A 22,324-nucleotide genomic window follows, 5' to 3' on the forward strand; every position below is an offset into this window, starting at 1 on the left:
GGCAATGACCAAACCTATATAGATGATGGAAAATATATCAAGGGAGTGAATGGTAACACATTTCCAAAATGTCCAGACTGATGGCTTTTCCAGAAAATTTGCTATAGAAATGAGCAGGATTATTAGGACTGGCCTATATCTATGCAAGTTCATTCATGGTGAGTTTTTCCTGTGCTTTGAGATTGTGCCACATAAGGAATTACGAGATGAAAAATGGGGTTTACAAGAAAAAAAAATTAGAGGAAAAAGAAAGTCTCTATGTATACCTCTCCAAACTGTATCTGTACAGTGTCGAACTAGGACATCAGGGGCCACCCAAAGACCTTTGACCAGGGGCCCACCAATTAATCTTAGACCAGGGGCCCACTCTTAGTGCTGTCATTCTTCATCTCCTCACTCAATCTCTATTCTCTAAATCTCTTTTCTTTACATACTATAATACATTATTCCATCTATTTAGCTTCTTTGTTCTCATAGAAATAGGGAATTGGCCATGAAATAGGCCAAATGTTTAGCAGCAGGAGGGCCCACTGACACCTGGGCCCACCGGGAGTTTTCCTGGTATCCTTGTGGGCCAGTCTGACACTGCATCTGTAAGATACCCTCCCATTTAGACTGTAAGCCCTACCTGGTAGGCTCCTCCATCCTTTTGTCTCCTTGAGACTGAGCACTTAATCTGTAGTGTAATTATATTTTATATTTATGTGAATTGTATTTCTAATAATGCACTTAGGGGGTTATTTATCAAAGTCCGAATGTACCTCAATATTTTCTGAAAAAAACTCCGACCAAATCTGCATGGGTTTTTTGGGCTTATTTATTAATACACTTTCCCGAAAAAAAATTCACAATTATTTCAGATTTTTCATCCGATTTTCACGATTTTTTTGATTTTTCACCCGAAAACTCCGAATTTTGCTTGAAAACTTCAGGATATTGCTAAAAACCCAGCGCATATCATAAAATCATTGGGACTTCTCCCATTGACTTATATGCGAAGTCGACAGGTCTGAGATGCCGGATTTTCAGATTCAAACTTTTCCATCCTTGGGGTTTAATAAATTCCGAAAAATTCGTGATTTTTATAAAAGTCCGATTTTATTAAAAAAATATACATAAATATACATAAATATTTATAATCTTATAGTTTACTTAACACACTCTGGCTGCAGCCACTTCTCAAACTCCTACATACAAACACATAGGTGGTTATTTACTAAACTTCGAATGCAAAAATCACGAAAAATTTGTGTTTTTTTTTAATAAAATCTGACTTTTAAAAAAATCACGAATTTTTCGTAGTTTATTAAACCACCGAGGATGGAAAAGTCAGAATCTGAAATCCGGCATCTCAGACCTGTCAGGGTTGCATATAAGTCAATGGGAGAAGTCCCAAAGATTTTTTGATGTGCGCTGGATTTTTGGCAATACTCTGAAGTTTTCTGAGTTTTTGGGCAAAATTTTCGCGTGATTTTTTCCCGCAAACAACATTTTCGGGAAAGTATATTAATAAATAAGCACAAAAAACCCATGCGGATTTGGTCTGTGTTTTTTTCATAAAATATTGAGATAAATTCGGACTTTAATAAATAACCCCCATAGGTTATTGCAATTGAACATAGACCACATCAAATACCCCCATATAAAGGTCTCACTATCTAATTGGAAGCTTTTATTCATAACTATTATTGATTAAATTGCCAGTTATCACCAAATGAATGGTTTCCATGGCATTTGGCAACAGCCAATATGAATACAAATTTTGTGGCACTTTCCCCAAAGTAGAACAGTTTGTGGCAACGCCTGCATGGCATTTGATTCCATACCAGATGTCTTTATGGCAAGTATAAGCACCAGTGTTCATGGTAATGGTCTCTGTGTGACATTACAACTGTCAGACCTACAAAGGCAATTTCTGAAATATCAAACTGAGGAAACCTGATGGATTCCCAGTAGTTTGATATTTTTACCATTTAACAGACCTTTCATATTTTGGGAACATTTTACTTACAGATAGGAAAGTTTAACAAATGTACATAGTGTATTTATCAAATTTCCTATATGTCGTCATGGACTCCTTGGTGACTTCATATTGTTCACATTGCACGGCAAAGGATCAATTTAGAAAAACGGTGAAAAACAAAGAAACGTTTAAAAATGAAAACTCACGATAAACATCAAAAATTGGATATGAAGGTGAAACAAAAATGCTCAGTCCATGGAAAAAGTGCAGCTTGGATGGTTTGTGCAGCCAAAAGACACACAAAGGAAGGGGTCCAAGTAAAAAACATAAACTTTAATTCAACATGCTAAAGAGTTATGTCATTAACAAAATAAAGTCATTATTAGTACAAAGTAGGTCATTCGGAGTGTATGTATCTCAGCTTACAGAAGGAACAAGTTGAAAATGAGCTGCATTCTTTTTACATTTTAAACTTGATTTCTGCCCACCGAAGGCGACATTTTGTTTGAGCTTTCCAGCATCCTAAGTCAGCCATTAGCTCTTCAGCAGTTTAGATGAAATGTGGTTCTTATGTAACATCGAGTACATTTTTCTCTATCTGTTCAGGCTTAAAAAAAAACATTAAAACGTGAACATCATTATTTTTGTGTATTGTCTTTGCTATGTAAATGGCTGCCCTGGTGTAAGTCCAAACTCATACAAATACTCCACTGTGTATTCCGAAGTACTGCTGCATAGTAGCGAGCATCTTTGGCAAATCCAAAGCATTTGTTTAATCTCAAACTGAGCTTTCAAATTATTTTAATTCCATCTGTGTGTTTGTAACTAATGCAGAAGGTGTTGGCTTAGAGCAGTGGCAAACTGTGGTCTGGGCAAACCACTGGATGGGGAGAAGGCTGAAGTTCAATCAGGTCAGGGGATACATGCTTAGTTGCTGTATTACAACAGCCAGGTGACTGGTACAGCCATACTTTTATATATTTGAACCATTAGAACAGTGATCCTCAACCAGTGGCTTGTGAACAACATGTTGCTCACTAACTCCTTGGATGTTGCTCCCAGTGGCCTCAAAGGAGGAGAGGGAAATGGAGAAAACTCAAAAAATTCAAGAAAAACGATTTACAAAAACTGGTAAGTTAGAGCCTGTGCTTATTTAGCTTTTCGAGTGAATAAAGCTGTTAGCATTATAAGGCAAAAGGTAACATGTAACAGTTCCCTTTGCACATGTGGCCACCCTTAATTTTACCACCCCAAAAATTGTAGGCAATGGAAGGACCATGACCCACTCCATCACACTCATGAGTTATTTTATTTTATTCTTTTTTATTACAAAAGACCAGTGATGGGTGAATTTCTCCCATTTCGCTTTGCCTAAAAATTTGCAAAACTGTGAAAAATTAGCCATATTTTGACGCCGGCGACAATTCTGACACATGCAACAATTCTGACGCGCATTAAAGTCAATGGGCGCCTATTAATTGTCGCAGGCGTGGGAATTGTTGCTGGCATCAAAATAATGTTGATGTCCGTGAAAATTCGCAGGTGAATTTTCACGCCGGTTTCGTGAATTTTTCTGCCGGTGGCGAATCACGTAAATTTGCTGCAAATTCACACCTGGCGAACACATTCGCCCATCACTACAACAGACCTATTGATATCCTGCAAATTATAATCGTATAAATAGTGCTTAATGATGTCATCAGTTATATCAGTGCTCAGTGATGCAATTTCTGTCACATGACTCACTGAAACTTGTATATTATAATAAATAATGCACCCGTGACCTGGCCTCTGACTTTGTTATATTATAAGGTCATGGAATTGCTCTGTGACTTGTAATACCCTTATATTTTACAATACATTATTCACTATATAATGTTTGGTTTAAATTATCACATCTCATTTAATAATGCATGGACTTATTTAATAATGAGGGCTTATTTAACAATGCAAGTGCAAAACTGAATGCATATAGCTATGCTTTTTTTCCCCAGAACTCAAGGTCCCGCTAAGCAGAATGTGCTTCAACTGATTTTTTAATATGCATGTGAATAAACTCCTGTATTGGTAAACTGCTCATAATGTGCATTGATATTTTGCTGGTGTCTGTGCGGTTTCGAATAGCAGCAGAGCAGTCGCATGTCGAGAATCCGTATCATTTGGCCCTAGCCTTAGGGCAATATGCAAGTTAATATGAGGTTGTATTGACACAAGTGATCTTTGTGTAGCACTTTCATGTTACTCACCAACCTCTTGGATGTTGCTCCCAGTGGCCTCAAAGCAGATGCTTATTCTTGAATTTCCGGCTTGAAATCCAAGTCTGGTTGCATAAAAATCAGGTGTACTGCCAAACAGAGCCTCCTATGGGCTGCCAGGCCACATGGGGGCTACCAAATAGAACATTACAGACCTCATGTGGGATCCCCAGGGACTTTTTCATGCTTGTGTTGCTCCCCAACTTTTTTAACATTTGAATGTGGCTCACAGATAATATAATGTTGGGGGACTCCTGTTCTAGAACATTCCCTTTGCTTTTTGTTTTCTATTTAAAGCCCAACAATTGTTTGACTTGCTCCGACAGTGCCCCTTTAACTTCTGTGAATTCTGCTCTAACACGGCTCAACCCAATCCTGCGGTAGCCAAAGCTGTGCAGTTTTTTTATTGCCAGTAAAACCCTTAAAAAATAAAAGATGTGAGAAAACATCCACACCACTCACATTTCAGTTCAGGAGTGTGAGAAAGAGTCAAAGAATGCATGAAAGAAAATAATCTTCTTATTCGAGGCAATATATCTAATGTCTTTTGAAAGGTTCTACCACAGCGTGCTTTCCACTTTACATATACACATATGCAGCAAGCCTAAATTCAACTTGATTTGTAGTTTAACTGGCGAAGACAGATCTGAGATACATTTATGTTGGATAAAGCATATGGGAAGCTATGTAAAGAATCCACTTGCCTGCCTTGGACAAATGAAACCTGACTTCTCTCAGCGTATGCTTCCAATTGGACTTCACTTTCATATCTCCTGAAAAGATTCCTATACTGATATATATATATAAATTTTCAGTGATAAGCAACATTTTTCGCCAGGTTTTGCCTGCAAAAAAAACCACACCAAAAACCAAAAATTGCCACAATAAAATCTGTGGGGTTTGGAAAAAGTCATCATAAATAAACACCCATTAATTTCAATGCATCTTGCGAATTTTTACCATTAGGCTCGAATTTTTCGTAAGACCATAAAGGCCCGGGACTAGGGCAGCAAGATTTTAGGGATGGCATGCCGCCAAGCCGTAATCCACGGAACAGTAGGGACATGTACTACTGTATGCATAATCCTCAGTGCCAGATGGATGCGAACGTTCGCACACAGGGGTGGGGGTGGTGAGAGCGTGGGTGCTGGGCACTAGGACCCAGTGGCCTAGGGTCGCCCAAGCCCGAAATCCGGACCTGTTCACCATATCGGAAATTGTAAGGCAAAACTCAATGGGTCACCGGTAACTGTTGAGATGTAGTGACGGGCGAATTTGGGGCGTTTCGCTTCGTCTGAAAATTTGCGAATTTCTCACAAAAGTTCGCAAAACGGCGCCGGCATCTCATTTTTGACACCAGCGTCTGTTTTTGACGCCGGCATCCATTTTTTTTTTTACTCTGGCGGTTTCACAAATCGTGGGAATTCAGCGCGAATTTGCGCCTGGCGAATAAATTCGCCCATCACTAGCGAGATAGTGTCTGGGTTGCCTCCCTGCATCTGCTAGAAATATCCTGTTGTGCCGGTGATTGTTCACGTTCTCTGTCTGTTGTGGAGGCTGCCATTACCTCCTTCATCGAGCACCAGGTTTCACAAGATTCTGACGGCCAGGGTGTGCGAAGTGACCCCCCTTTTCTTCCCACTGCCTCCCACAGCCAATCTCTCATGAATCCAGTGCTACTGAACAAATGCAGTGCTCCTTTCTGGGTTTCTTTACATTAACAATAGAGTAAAAGCTGTCAATATTTATATTTATATTCAAAAACCTATTTTATCCTATACTGAAGCTTATATTGACATTCTCTATTTCCTGCTGAATTAAATAAGCAGTTTATAATACACAAAAGCCTTGAATATCCTGTAAATTATATCCTTATAAATGGTGAGTTCTGATGTCATCAGTTATAAACGGTGAGTTCTGATGTCATTTCTGTCACATGACTCATTGAAATTTGTGTATTATAATAAATAAAGTACCCCCAGTTGCAAAATATGAGGATATTAGTGTTCGGCCTCGTGTTTTTATATGGTCATGAAACTCCTCGGTATCTTATAATATCCTTATATTTTACAAGAGGGGGTACTTTATTCACTATATAACAGCTTCCCTGTCTCAAAGGAAGTAGAGAGAATTAGTAATAGTAGTTAATTAGCAGGCAGAATTCACTGGCCAATGATGAAAGAATAATGAAACTAAATAACGGGATTGGTTGTTATGGGTTATTAGAACTAGAACAAAGCTTGCAGGAAATTTCCACTTCAGTGTCGCAGATGCAGGTGGTTCTTTAAAACATAAAATCGCTATAGTCTCTTTGGTGGGTTATGGTTGGACAATATTATTTGTCTGGTGTTTTTCTGCAAACAAAACGTCATCACATACAATGTGGGACAGGGGAGTCCGGGCCCACCAGGGCTGCCACTATGGTTACCACCTTTTCCTATATATTTATCTTTTTTCCCTATTAAAAACATTGGGATCAACCACCATTTTTACCGGCCAGGCCGCCAAAATACCTGCCAGGTGGCAACCCTAGCTGCCACATCAGGGTCCCCCGACTCCCCCTGCCAATTATCAGGACCTCCCCCGACAGCTACCCGCAATGCTCAGGAAGGTGGGGATCATGGAGCGCCAGGTAGGTGGGAATGGATCTGGGCCAGCGGGACCCACTGGGTCGGGAATCACTATGTAAAATCCAGATGTATAAAATCAGGGTTCTACTGTACATAATTTCTGTCCAGTAACCACAAGGGGTGTCCCAACCTCTAAATCGAAAAGACCTGCAGGACCAAGGGAGCTTTATAGGCAAAAAGATCTTCACCAAGGGGAAAAAAATCATAGGGTGTGGAAAGTGAATGAATAGAAGGGGCGGGATAGCAAAGCAGGTGGTAATTGGTCACATGCAACAGGCCCCAACTGTTCCTGGTTAACAGTAGAAACAAATGTAGAAGAAAAACAATATGGAAGCCTTTGTTAAAACAATAAAGCAATCTGCACTCCAGGGCCGTGCCAATAAAGGAAAAGTGTGAGCTGTTAAAATATCTGGGATGGGGGGGAGTTGGAAGCCATGACAATAAAACAAACCTGCAGTCCAGTTTTTGAGAACAATGTTAGAACCTTTGGAAATATGGGATTGTTATTGGAAATAAAGCCAAACATTCCTAGACATCTTCATTTCAATCAAACACTTTGTAATTGGATCAGAAAATAGCTCGAGCAGATGAAAATCCTTTAGTTCCCCTAGAATTCTTGTTTACTTAGGATACTGAATGCTGGATGTTGTAACTTTGGCAACACTCGTAGACCCCGGTGTTCATCTCACTGCGGCCAAATCATTTTTTTACAACTGCCTTGTAAAAAGGAAGTGTCTGTAAAATTTAGAGGACTACGATTCCTTATTAGGTTTTTATTATCAAAAAAGAATCATAATGAAAGCAAGCAGAAAATTTGGAACCCCCCCCCCCCCCTCCTAGATACTTGGCTTTGTCCAAGAGCTTAGAATAACAGTTTGTTTCAAAGCACATTTCCCTCATTGTTGAGCGTTAGACTTGATGCCTGCACACACATACCGCAGGAATCACTAAGCCAAAAACCTCTCAAGAGTGTGCTAGACATGTCTTAAACAGGTTCACAGAGTCTTTTAATGTTTTTAGAGCATTAGCAGTGTTAAAAGCAGGCAATTGGGTGCTTTTCAGGCATTCACGCTGGGGCTAGAGAAAGGTACTATAGCTTATAATTAGCATGGCTTTATAGATTTTGATCCTGACAGTTGCATGTTCCATTAGAATTCATATTTATTAAGGGATAACTCTTGCTCTGTACAGCACAGTTAGACTATGTATTTAAAGGACCAATAACATCAAAAATGAAATTGTTTTAAAGTAATAAATATATAATGCCGTGTTGCCCTTCTCTAGTAAAACTGGTGTGTTTGCTTCAGAAACACTACTATTGTTCATATATATAACTGCTCTGTAGCAATGGGGGCAGCCATTTAAAGGAGAAAATGCTCAGGTTACACAGCAGATAGCAGATAAGATAGAACATAATGTTATCTGTTATCCACTATTTAACCTGTGCCATATACAGTAGACTTTTTTCAATTTCCGCCATTGCTAAACAGCAGCTTGTTTATATGAACTATAGTAGTGTTTCTGAAGCAAACACACCCGTTTTAAATGTTCCTTTAAGGGGGTTGTTCACCTTTAAATTAACTTTTAGTATGATGTAGATTTAGGGGGATATTCTGAGACAATTTGCAACTGGCTTTCATTTTTTATTATTTGTGATTTTTGAGTTATTTTGCTTTTTATTCAGCAGCTCGCCAGTTTTTAATTTCCACAATCTGGTTGCTAGGGTCCAAATTACCCTAGCGACCATGCATTGATTTGCATAAGAGACAGGAATGTGAATAGGAGAGGGCCTGACTAGAAAGATATTTCAACATTAAAAGAATCATGTAAACATTTAATAACCCCAATAGGCTGGTTTTGCTTCCAATAATGAATAATGATATCTTATTTTGGATCAAATACAAGATACTGTTTTATTATTACATAGAAAAAAGAAATCCCTTTTTAAAATGTATTTTATTTGGATAAAATAGAGGGAGATGGTATTTCTGTAATTCGAAGCTTTCTGGATAACGGGTTTCTGGATAACGGATCCTACAACTGTATTAAAAAAATGGCTAAATGAAAAGATTCAGGCATCCCATAAAATACTAAAAGTTAACCTAAAGGTGAATCACCCCTATAATGTCTGCCTCTGACCACATTTAAAATATATTATATGTGTTACCCATGCCCCACATTGCCCTAACCTAAAGCTCGTGCTAATCTCTATTGCTGTATAAATAAGCCATAATAGATACAGTGTATGGCACTGATACAAGATACAATATTGTTTTATTCTATAAAGTACATAACCCGTGAAGCCACTAACCCATTAGACACTGCTGTTAAAGTCATCCACCATCCATTGCTACTCTTCTTTTTCATCTACCATCAGATTATCCCAATTGGTCGCCATGTTAGTGCCCAAACCAAGACCTCAAAGCAAGTGGCTCTTATTATGTATAACAGTTTAACTTTACATACAGTAAATCAGACATTCATATAATATGAAAGGCAAATACAAGGCAGAGCTGATTTTTGAAAATTAGGAGCCTCTACAATAAAGTCTTTTTTTCTTCTTCTATTTATACCATTTGGGTTGGTGGGAAACGAGCCAATGGAGACTTGTGTAATTAAACAGAACAGTTAGTCAAACAAACCTTTTTTTTATTATTTAGGCAAATAATTCCTTACATTTAAAATTATATCAACTAGATAATATAAAATAATTTATCTTTCTGTCGGCTCTACATAAACAATCCTAATTTGAGCCACATTTGGGATTCTGCACATGTTTTCATGATTTTTGTGTTCAATCATATCCTAAATCATATTGGTTTAGAGGAATCATCAAAAAGTCCCAGCTGGTGGGCAGGGAAAATGCATGGGAAAGTCAAGGCCATTTATGATGTGCAAATGTCACAAAAGGTCTAAGAGCTGATGGTTGGGGTATATGTGTATTTGTAGAAAAGAGGATTCAAGATCAGCATGATCCATTCTGCAGCCCCAGGGAGCTAAAATGTCCAACTGAAAGTTAATGGGACATTGTGGGAAAGGCGGCTCAGGGAGCTTCAAGATGGACAAATATGGTTTAGAAGAATAAAAAAACAATTATTTATTGAACTGTGAAAATCTCATAAACAGTGAAAACATAATTTTAGGGTATAGCAAAAAAAGGTGTTAAAGGATAACTAACCCCTAGAAATAAATCTGGCAAGAAATGCCACATTTTATATACTGAACTTATTGCACCAGCCTGAAGTTTCAGCTTGTCAATAGCAGCAATGATCCAGGACTTCAAACTTGTCACAGGGGGTCACCATCTTGGAAAGTGTCTGTGACACTCACATGCTCAGTGGGCTCTGAGCAGCTGTTGAGAAGCTGAGCTTAGGGGTCGTCACTAATTATCCAGCAGAAAATTAGGTTGGCCTGTAATATAAGATGATGCTACAGGGCTGATTATTAAATTCTGATTCTAATTGCACTGGTTTCTGTGTTGCCATGTAGTAATTATCTGTATTAATTACTAATCAGCCTTAAATTGTGACATTTCTATTCTATGTGTACTGTATATTGTGAGTGGGTCGCTAAGTTCAGTAAGTGACAGCAGCACAGAGCATGTGCAGTGAATTAGCATAAAAGAAGATGGGGAGCTACTGGGGCATCTTTGGAGGCACAAATCTTTACTGCTAAATGGCTGTGGTTGCCTTGGCCTGGTACACATAGGGGCAGATTTATAAAAGTTGGAGGTGAATTTTCAAATTTAAAAAAATCTAATTTCGAGTTATTTTTTGTGTACTTCGACTAGGGAATAGTCCAAATTCGATTAGAATATGAAAAAAAATCTAAAATTCGAATATTGAAATTTATCATGTACTATCTCTTTAAAAATTTGACTTTGACCATTCACCATTTAAAACCTGCCTAATTGCTTTTTTAACCTATGGGGGACCTCCTAGAACCTATTTGGAGTCAATGGGTGGACTTTGAAAAATCTAAGTTTTCTTTTGGGAAAAACTTGGATTCGAATTCGATCAAATGCGCTATTATGATTCGAATTTGGCCGAATACGGACCTATTCGATCTAAAACGGGCCAAAAAAAACCTTACACTTAATTTTAGTTGGTCTTTTTGAAATTCGACCCTTGATAAATCTGCCCCTTGAAGTACTACATTTCTAGCCTACTTCTTTAGCTAAGCTTTATTTCTCCTTTAAACCTGGGCCCTAGAATTAGAGGGTGGATACAGATCAAAGCCCAAAATTGTACTGAAGTTAATTTAAAAATGTTCAGTGCAAAGCTATTCACTGTAGCCAGCACCTGCCTGGACTAGGAGATAAATATTGAGGCCCAATCTAAATAACACACAGCTAAAGGGTATGTAAATAGATGCCATGTCCAGTCTGAAAGATCTCCTTCGGGGTCTTTGTAAGGAATAGTGCTGCCAAGTACAGTTAAGTGGCCATGCCCCTGATATGTTTAATTCCACTCTCAATCTGTCTATACTTGATCTGCCCAAACCCTATAAATCTATGACAGTCTGGGCCCCCTTGTGTGACTGAACCCCTAAATTAAAATATCATAGCACAAAATATTGGTGCAAAATACAGTATAGAGTATTAAAGCAAAATGGTTTTAATGCCCTGAGTGCGTTGCATATGATTCTTTTGGTGCAATTAGGAGATCATGCAAGGAATCCCCCCTGCAGCAAGACAAGAGAACAGTTGTGATCAAGTGCAGTAGACAGTAAAGGGTCAAACCTAGGGGAATGTAGGCAAAAGAGGTACAGTATGTGTCCTCCACTGTCACACACTAGGCACATGCCTCTTCTGCCTACCCTTAATTCTGCTCCTGCCCCGGCATTACTGTCTACTAATGGCAGACAGTAGATCATAACTGAACCTTCTTATCTTTCCTATTACCTATTTAAATGCACATCTTCTCTAGCGGGGAACTACTTATCTAAAAATCCATTCCCTTTCTCTATTCAGTTACTTGTGACTAGTGACTTGTCTTTGATCTCTTCCTTAAAGGGCATGTAAAGGCAAAAAAATAAAATCCCATTTTTACTTTCTTTAATGAAAAAGAAACCTATCTCCATTATACTTTAAATAAAAAATGTGTACTGTTTTTATAAGGAACCTGACTGTATGCAGTGAAATTCTCCCCTCATTTACTGCTGTGGATAGGAATTGTCAGATGGTCCCTAACTGCTGAGCAGGGAAACAATCATACTTATGAACAGCAGGGGGAGCCCCCGCCTTACTTCCCAGCCATGCAGAACTCAAGCAGCTTTGTTTATGACAATCCCTAAGCAGCCCAGACCACACTGAGCATGTGCACAGTCTTAGTCTTGCAAAGATGTTTAACAAAGTTTCAAGATGGTGACCCCCTGTAGCCGACTTTGAAAGCATAAATTATTTGTTTGATTAGGCTTGTGGTGCAGTAAGTTCAAGTTTATATTTAGTATATAAAATACAGCATTTCCAGCCTTATTCTATTTTAGACTTTACATGCCCTTTAATGAGAATGGTATAAACTACTGTCAAGGTATAACCATAGGAGAAACATCTTGAGGTTTCACCCTGACACAAAAATGGGGTAAGCTCCCCTGCCTAATTCACATTTCATAAAACGTACAATATTGGCAGAATTATTTTTATGTTGATAATACATTCTAGCTCCATAAACTGACCATTTTAGTTCAAAACAACTTTTAGAAACTGGAATAAAAACATATACTATAATGGCATAAATTACATTTTCAAACTGTCACAAACTGTCAGAACCCTCAAAATTAGGACCTTAATATTTGTTTTATTATTTTTTTGTAGATATTTCTTACATTTAAAACATTAACTCAATGTTTTTGTATCCTGTGTGTTTATTTTAGTTATAGACTGACTAAGTCTCATGTGTAATTAGCATTGTGACAGCATGTGTCTATAGACTTAAACATCAACATACATAAACATACTGTCCTTCCTCAAAATACATGGCTAGCAGACAACCCCCATTAAAAAAAATATATCTGTCTTTAGATATATATACATACAAAGTAAATACATATATACAATCCAAACAGATGGAAATCCGATACAAAGGTTGCATGTATAACTAAAATCATCAACCTGCAACTCTTTGACTGATGAGGGGATTCAGTATGGTGAGACATCAACAGTGTCTTTTTAGATTGTAAGCTCATTTAGGCAGGGCCCTCTTTAACTCTTGTATGAGTCATGTGCTGCTTTGTGTATAAATCTGTATGTTCAATGTATCACACACACACACAGCTGAAGGGCAAATGTAGGGTATGTATTGTACTACGCTATGGAATATGTTTGCACTTGCACTACAAGTACAAGGAACTGTTGTATTATTACAGAGAAAAAGGAAATCATTTTAACTAATATGAATTATTTGTTTAAAATTGTGTCTATGGGGAATTGTGTTTCTTTAATTTGGAGGAAAACTGGTTTCCTGGATAATGGATCCCCTACCTGTATACATAAACAAGTTATATAATAAAGGGACACTGTCTCTGTAAATGCAGCTGATAGTGATAGGTGAATTTGTCCCGTTTCGCTTTCCAAAGTTCGTGGAACGGTGAAAAATCCACAAAACATGAATTTTGACGCCCGCGTAAATTTTGACGCTAATCTTAAAGTCAATAGCGACCTTTCCCACGCGCCTCCAAAATTTTTGGACTCGCCAGTGAATTTTTGCTGCAGTTTTGCAAATTAATTCACCAGAGTCGAAACACGGAGATTCGCCGCGAAATCGCGTCTGCCAAATTTATTCGCCCATCACTAGCAGCTGTGCTTTTTTTACTATGCTTCATTTATCCTAGCTAATAGACTAGTAGGATTTCATACTATTACAGGGGAAGCGATTACAGGTTTGATATCTTTAAAAATTGCTGATCTTTTGCTATAATAATATACCATTAGGATATAACAGCTATATTAAAACATAAGCTTCTTTGTCATAGAGGACTAGTGAAAAAAAAAATTAAATCATATCCAATGTGTAACTACAAAAGACCCTGATACTGTTGGTGGAGGGGCAGAAGGCACAGGGGGCTTAGTGGGGCACTGACTGATGAGCATATACAGTATACCATAAAATATCCAGAATCCAGACATTGGATATCCAGACATTTATCATTTAAATTATTTTTATATAAACAAGAGCCATGAATAGCCTGTAAACTATTTCCCTATAAGGGTTATATCGGACAGGAAGACACGCAAAGGCAGTTCGGGGAGATTTTCGCCCAGATGAAGAGGCGATTAGTCGCCAGGCGACTAAATCTCCCCGAATCTGCTTGTGTGAACTGACCCTAAATGGTGCTTTGTGATGTCATTAGGTAAAATAAATGCTTAGTAATATAATTTCACTTACATGACTCACTGTAACATATTTGTGTAAATTATATACCCCCTGTTGTAAAATATGCACTCTGCTTGACTTATAATTTCCTCATATTTTACAATAGGTAGTACACTATTCATTGCATTATTATCATAAACAAATCTTGGTTAAATATATTTGCATCCAAAATCTCTTATAAGGGCTTTAACCTTCACAAAACACATCAAAATCCATGGGTTCCAAGTAGGGATGCACCGAATCCAGGATTCGGTTCGGGATTCGGCCAGGATTCGGCCTTTTTAAGCAGGATTCGGATTCGGCCGAATCCTTCTACCAGGCTGAACCGAATCCGAATCCTAATTTGCATATACAAATTAGGGGCGGGGAGGGAAATCGCGTGACTTTTTGTCACAAAACAAGAAAGTAACAAGCCAATTTGGAGAAACCGCACACCTCACAAACCTGAGCAGAACTTCCTGGTGCTCGGCAGTAGGGGAATCGGCAACCACCCAGCCAAGATACGTGGAAAGATCACCGGCACACAGGAGTTTGCTAAGCAGGGCAAGCCCTTGCAATTTTAATAATGCAGTGCAACGTTTCCAAAACAAAAAAGTAAAAAATGTTTTCCCCTTTCCACCCATAATTTGCCTATGCGAATTAGGGTTCGGATTCGGTTTGGGATTTGGCCGAATCCAAAATAGTGGATTCGGTGCATCCCTAGTTCCAAGACCCACAAACTCAAAATAACCTGCAGCCCTGCCAAAAGCTGGCCATAGACGATCAGATTTGATTCCTTGTGCAACGAACGCTCGTTCATTTTAGTCTAAAAATAAATAGGAAAAATAACAAATCAGATGATGTTTTGGCCATTAACTGACAGGCAGAAATCGTACAAACGTTATGTCAAACAAATATTAGTGACAGTTACCCATTGATATCATCAAGCAATACATGTAGAGATATTATTGGTATCTGATAAATCTTATAATCTGTCCAATCGCCTGAGCAATCAATTGCCATGGTATGAAAAATGTCAGGACATGCTGCACATGATCTGAAAATCGTACAAACCTTTGTTTTGTACGACTGTATTTTAGGGGCACATTTACTTAGGGTCGAATACCGAAGGTTAATTAACCCTCGATATTCGACTGTCAAAGTTTAATCCTTCGACTTCGAATATCGAAGTCGAAGGATTTAGCGATATTCGTTCGATCGAACGATCGAAGGAATAATCGTTCAATCGAACGATTAAATCCTTCAATCGAACGATTCGAAGGATTTTAATCCATCGATCGAACGAAATTCCTTCGATCAGAAAATTGCTAGACCTTCCCCATAGGCTAACATTATACCTCGGTAGGTTTTAGTTGGCAAAGTAGGGGGTCGAAGTTTTTTTTAAAGAGACAGTACTTCGACTATCGAATGGTCGAATAGTCAAACGATTTTTAGTTCGAATCGTTCAATTCGAAGTCAAAGTCGTAGTCGAAGGTCGAAGTAGCCAATTCGATGGTTGAAGTAGCCAAAAAAAACATTCGAAATTCGAAGTTTTTTTTCTTCTATTCCTTCACTCGAGCTAAGTAAATGTGCCCCTAAGTGTCTATGGCCAGCTTTATACTGAGCTCATTTAAAAAATTGAAAAGAAATTCTTCTTATGTTTATTTGGTGATTCACAAAAATGGGGCAAATTTTATTCCGGAGCAGCAGTAAATAACCATACAGATATACGTTTTTTGTTTTTTCTAAATCTTGGAACAGCTGCACAAAAAAGAACCGTAATGTATTAAAGCAGGCACTCACGAGTTTTGTATCTCACAGACACATGAGGGATTATTTATCAAAACCCAAAAAAAAATTTCAGAAGAAGTATAATAGTCCAACCAAATCTACACAGATTTTTTTCCCCCTTATTTATCAAACCCATTTTTCCGAAAATTTCCTGTGTGGAAAAAAACTCGATAAAAAAATAGTGAATAAAAATCGTGAAAAAAAATCGAATCGTACAAATTTTTGGGATTTGATGCCTGAAAACCACCAAATCTTCAAATGATTGCACGAATCCCAGTGCAGATCAGGATATCTTCCAGACTTCTCCCATGACTTCTACATGAACTCGGCAGGTCTGAGTTGGAGTACTTTTTTATTCTGACTTTTAACACCCTCAGGGTTTAATAAATTCTGAAAAATTCAAGTTTTTTTTCCACTAAAAATTCAGATTTTATAGTAAAAAAGAATCACATTTTTCGAGTTTTTGGCATTCGGACTTTGATAAATAAGCCCCTTAATCATAGCCTATGATGGTAACTGTCTGTGAGATACAAAACGCATTAGCCTGTGTCCTTGTGTACCAAATAAACTTGAATTCTCCTTTACAAGTCTGTGTGGAAGACTGCTCTGTGAGTGCCTGCTCTACTACATTAGGGTTCTGATCCGCTCCCTTAGCTGAAGGTTCAGGGCGGTGCACTTGGACCTCTTCCTATACTTGGTGAGTTAATACCTTGAGACCTTGTTTGGTAATTGCACAAAAAAAGCTAAATGCTGAATCTTTGCTATGGTTTATCATCCAAGCGTAAACGTACATCAGTTTAGTGAATACTCCTAGCAGTATAGTATCTTTTTCATGCATTGTAGCCAGGGGCAGATCTACAGAAAAACCAGACCCTGCTGCTGCTACTTTGGGGACAAGGAATTTAAATGCTTAGTGGGCATTGCCCAGCAAAATATTTAAATATATCTTTAACTTCTAGCTATGCCACTGACTGTAGCTTGTCATTTTGGAAAAGAAAATACGCAGCTCCCCACAGATTCCCAGCAGATGGTGTTGCCTGCAAACTGTTAATAAAAACACTACTGTTTGTTAATCTATCTACAAATGAATATACTGATAAAAACGATAATGGGGAAGGAGCTTTAACATTCTTAGCTAACCACAAATGGCCAATGTTCTCCAGAATTTATTTGACTTTGCAAAAAGCTACAAAGCGACTCCATGTAAAGAATGTGCATTTGCCTTTGTGCCTGTCACTCACTGCTGTCAATCAATCCTACTGACAAGCAAGGAACAAGCTGCTGGCAATATTTCAGCAAACTCTTATTGTCAACATATGGCTTCATGTTTATTATCAGGGCCAGTGGGACCCTGTTTACATGTACAAAAATAATTAATATTAAAAATAAATGTACAACGGTTATCATACTGGTAAGAGGATCTCATGAACATGAAACATTTTTTTCTTAATGGCAGATGTTTTATTGAGATTATAGGACCAGCCTTGTATATTACAGTCTTTCATTTTATTTGGGAACTAAAGAAAATAGGAGTAAATAAACTTTATCTATAAGTATATTTTATATACAAACTGTGTGCTTGGAATATTCAAACAGCATTGTATCTGGGTAGAGGCAAAATAAATAGTCAAAAGTGTATATACATTATAGACTACAATAAAAAGATGCTCCCAGCATGTAGTAACACTTGCTTGGCTGTTTTCAGTTTTGAGCCTGTTCTTAGTGAAGTGACTGTGTTTTAAATAATAATAATAATAATAAAAATAGTAATAAAAGAAAAATAATAATAATAAATTCACTATTTCTATTGTTTTAGCCCCCGAACTACCCAGTGTGATATCTCTCATAGCCAACATTTTCAGTTGATCTATACATTTTATTTGTAAGCTGTGTTTGTTGTGTAACAAAAAGAAAATATATATGACCCCCTGGAGATTTGTACCCCTCCATTCACAGCACAGCCTTCAAACATCATTATCCATTGGCAGATTGACAGAGCAGGAGCCTTGCTGCACCAGGGCGCCCCCTACCTTCTTTTACAAGAACAATTTCTATACAAATGTATTTATATAAATATATATCTGGGTAAATCCGATTATTCTCACTGAGAAGATTGCTTTAGCCCTACATTATATATGCTCTCTGTAATTATCCAGCTGTGCCCCAACATCCATCTATTTGCACCGTTGCCTCTATAATATCTATGTATATGTATTGATCCTGACATGTGCAGGGTTGGAGCAAACACACACCTGCAGATCAATAAGGGGGGAAGCAACTGTCCAATGAGAGAGCAGGATCTGAAATTCATTTAACATAGTGTGATTGAGCAGAAAGGCATTTGAAGGCACTCACTATATGGCTTGGATTGTAAAATATGCCCTTCCCTATAATTGCCATCTATTTTATAATGTATTTTGTCCCTCCAAATCCGCATGTTTTTCCTCTGATCTCATCTGGCAAAATCGGATTATTCTAGTATTTGCCAAGCAGAATATTATAGAAATATCACCTGAAAACAAACTGCAGTTCTGGGCTGTCATTTGACTGTTGACATAGAGAATAAATATAATTTAGCAGCAGAATAAAGAAAAGGCAGAGGGATATCACATAGTTACAGATTAATTCCAGCCTGGGTTAAAATCGCGAGCAGCAGTCAGGAAACATCACAGAGCAATGGTATTGTAAATTTTGTAACAACCAAGTATCCCTTTTGTATCAAATAGTAACATCGTGCAGAACTCCGACTTCAGGCATCAGAGTAATTTATTTATATCCATTAAGTAATTGGATATTAGAAAGCAACACAACATAATCTCGTTTAGATATATATACCCAGTTCTAATCATACCATGATGGGATCACTGTAACCAAATCCCACAAATTGAATAGCGCCTAAATCGCAAAATATGGACTGCGACAAAATAGTATAGGAAATATCCCGCAGACTGCAGTACTGCAATGATCCCATGCAATCAAGTCTATCCATGTATTACTGACTACAGCAATGAAGCTCCTTAGTAACACAGAATCCCACAATCCCAGAATGTCCTATTGTACCATAATGACATTTATCTCCGTTACAGAATACAAAATAACATGCAAACAGGAATGAGCTCTCATACATTTTATTAAATTAGAACACACAGAGTAGATGAACACTAAGTATATTTCATACACAAAGCGTGTAATTGGTTTGTTACTGTTGGAGCTACCCTACTGACAATAGAGTATATAAATTATAGACTGCAATAATATTATGCTCCCAGTTTCCAGTGCCATGTAGTCAAGCTTGCTCTGTTTGAGACCATTTCTTTCTTAGTGAAATAACCTTGCTTTAAATAATAATAATAATTAATAATTATTATTACTATTATTATTATTGTTATTATTATTATTATTATTATTATTATGATGATTATTATTATTATTATTACTATTATTAATAATAATAATAATAATAATCATCATCATCATTAGTATTATTATTACTATCATTATTGTTATTATTATTACTATTATTATTGTTGTTATTCATAACAATAATAATAATAATAATGTCTAAGATATACAAAAATGAATGATCTTATAGAAAAGACTGAGATGCTACGAAATATCATTGAGGGACTGAGCAGAGCCTTGTGTATATTATATATATAGAGAGAGAGAGAGAGAGAGAGAGAGTATATAGGGGAAGCAATAGAATATACGGCGGGAAAGAAAATCACAAGCTCAAAACCCCACAAGACAAATATTTGCTGTGTGGATTCTATGTCTCGTACTGAAACAAATATATACAACTATAAAACTAGAGTCGATTATATATATGTGGAATGTACGCTAGTTTTAACGATATATATAAATTAGACGCGGATTCGTCGCGTTAATTGTCAGCTCTTGTGAGGATCCCGGGCGGCTCTGCCAATCGAGGAGGTTTAACCCCTGATCCAGGACAAAGGCTCCGAGATGAATTGGATTAAAGCCGATAAAAGGCGAACGGCCAGGCCTAATGACACAGAAAATCGCCTAATGAGCGACTCCGCGGTGTCAGCAACGTTCCGCCCTTGGATTTCCCGACTGGGGATGGCAGCGACCCCTCTACGCAGCGCTTCCCGCGGGGGACGGGTCAGGCGTTAGAGCGCTCCGCTCGTGCTCTCTGGACCCCAACTATAAGTTCCCAGATGCAAATAATCATTGTACATTCATGTGCCAGCTGCTCTATGCATTAACATGTGTGTATCCGTCTCATAGTCGCAGGGATTTGTGCAAGTAACTGGCACTTAAATGGTTAAATAGTAGCTGCTACATAGAATAAAAACTTTTGCTATATATAACTTCTAATATAAATATCTATATATATATATATATATATATATCCCCATTGCGCTATTCTACTCCCTGACACTGCTGTTCTTTTGATCAGACCAAGAATTGCCTTTTACTATTTTAATCTAGGACTTGCTATATTATATTTAATTATAGATATTATATTCGGGATAGGCATTGATCCCTACATCATATAACAGCAGTTTGTATGTACAATGCATTGGAGCCATGTGATACTCCATTGTCAATTAATTGTACATTTGCTCCTGTGCAGACTGTTTTCTTTTCTCCATTTTGACTTAATATAATTTAATTTTAAAAATTTACACTTCATTTAGGCCCCTTGTGGGTCTCTGAGCTGTCGCCATTTTATATCAGGTTTAAATTACCTAGGAAAAAAGAAGAAATGCCCTTTCACTGCAATTCAGCTCCATTGATATTTGGTGTTTTATTCTGCAAACTCCTCCTCAAGCTTTTAACTTTACAATTCACTAGAAATTTCTTGATTTCTATTTACTTCAGTTAAAATTAGAATTATATACAGAAAAAAGTATTTCTATACATAAAATAATTCTAATTTACAATTCTAAACTAGAATATTATGAATAATATTTAATTCTAAAGCAGTGGCCAAACTACAATTTTTTTAAAAAAAATAGCAGATCTGGAGGTACAAACCTCTGATTTCAAGGAAAGCAAAACATTCAGGCCACAGTAGGGCCATAGTCTGGCAAATGTGATCATCATGGTGTGACCTCACATCTATGGAGCAATTAATCATTCCATGGGCCCTCATTTCATTAGAGGGATATCCCCTTTTCTCTAGGAGCCTCTGCTCAAGTGATGGGTAGTTACCTTGTACTTGACCATTCATTTTTGTGGAATCTAACCTGAATACATAAATAAAACTAAATCTGGAAACCGAATCAAAAGCATATAAATAACTTTATCATATGATAGAAAAGGTACAGCTTGACTGGATTGGAGTGCATGGGACTGGTATACTACAGGTACTGTTAAAAGACCAGTAACACCACTAATTATTTATGTTTCTATCTTCTCATCCAGTGCCTACAGATATACTATATATGTGCAATAAATGCCCTAGTTTATATGAGAGAATCATGAATAGCATGTGGCTCCAGTTTATCTGTACACAGCTTATATATGTGACTATAATGCACTAGTTTAGTTCAACCTATGGCTACACCACAGCATATTTACAGTATATAAACTACATTCCAACCTATGAAGTTTTGTTTGTGGGTAACAGTACCCACAAACATTTATTTTCTTGCCAAATAAAAACCTTTTTTCCTTTGGTGCTACTGCTCCTTTAAATAATATATATTAAAGGGGTTGGTCACCTTTGAGTTGACTTTTAGTAAAATGTACAGAGTGATATACTGAGTCAATTTACAATTGGCTTTCAATTTGTATTATTTGTGGGGTTTGATATATTAAGCTTTTTATTCTCCGATATGTGACACAGCACCATTCAAAAGTTCCAAAGTTTAAAAAGCCTTTATGATCTGTTACAGACACAACATTTCAGGCCTGCTCCCAGTCCTTTATTAAGCTTTTTATTCAGCAACTCTCTAGTTTGCAATTATAGCAGCTATCTGGCTGCTAGGATCTATATTACCCTAGCAACCATGAATTGATTTAAATAAAAGACTGGAATATGAACAGGAGAGGGCCAGCAGAGAACGCAACAATACATTCGTAGCCTTACAAAGCATTTGCTTTTATAGGGAGTCAGCGACCTCTATTTGATAGATGGAAAGAGTTACAAGGAAAAGGCAAATGATTAAAAAAAAAACACTTTTATTTGAATGTCTAGCAGATTTTGGATGGAGCTGCAATAGTATCACCCACAAGCTGAAAAACTATAAAGTGATATTGGGATGTGTTTAATAAACACTGGTTGGATTTACATTGAAGTGGAGACACCCAGTGACCCAAAGAAGAACTTGGGATCACTATGAAAATAGTACAACTTGCCTT

The sequence above is a fragment of the Xenopus laevis genome, chromosome 1S (genome assembly GCF_017654675.1).
Source record: "Xenopus laevis strain J_2021 chromosome 1S, Xenopus_laevis_v10.1, whole genome shotgun sequence".
NCBI lineage: Eukaryota > Metazoa > Chordata > Amphibia > Anura > Pipidae > Xenopus > Xenopus laevis.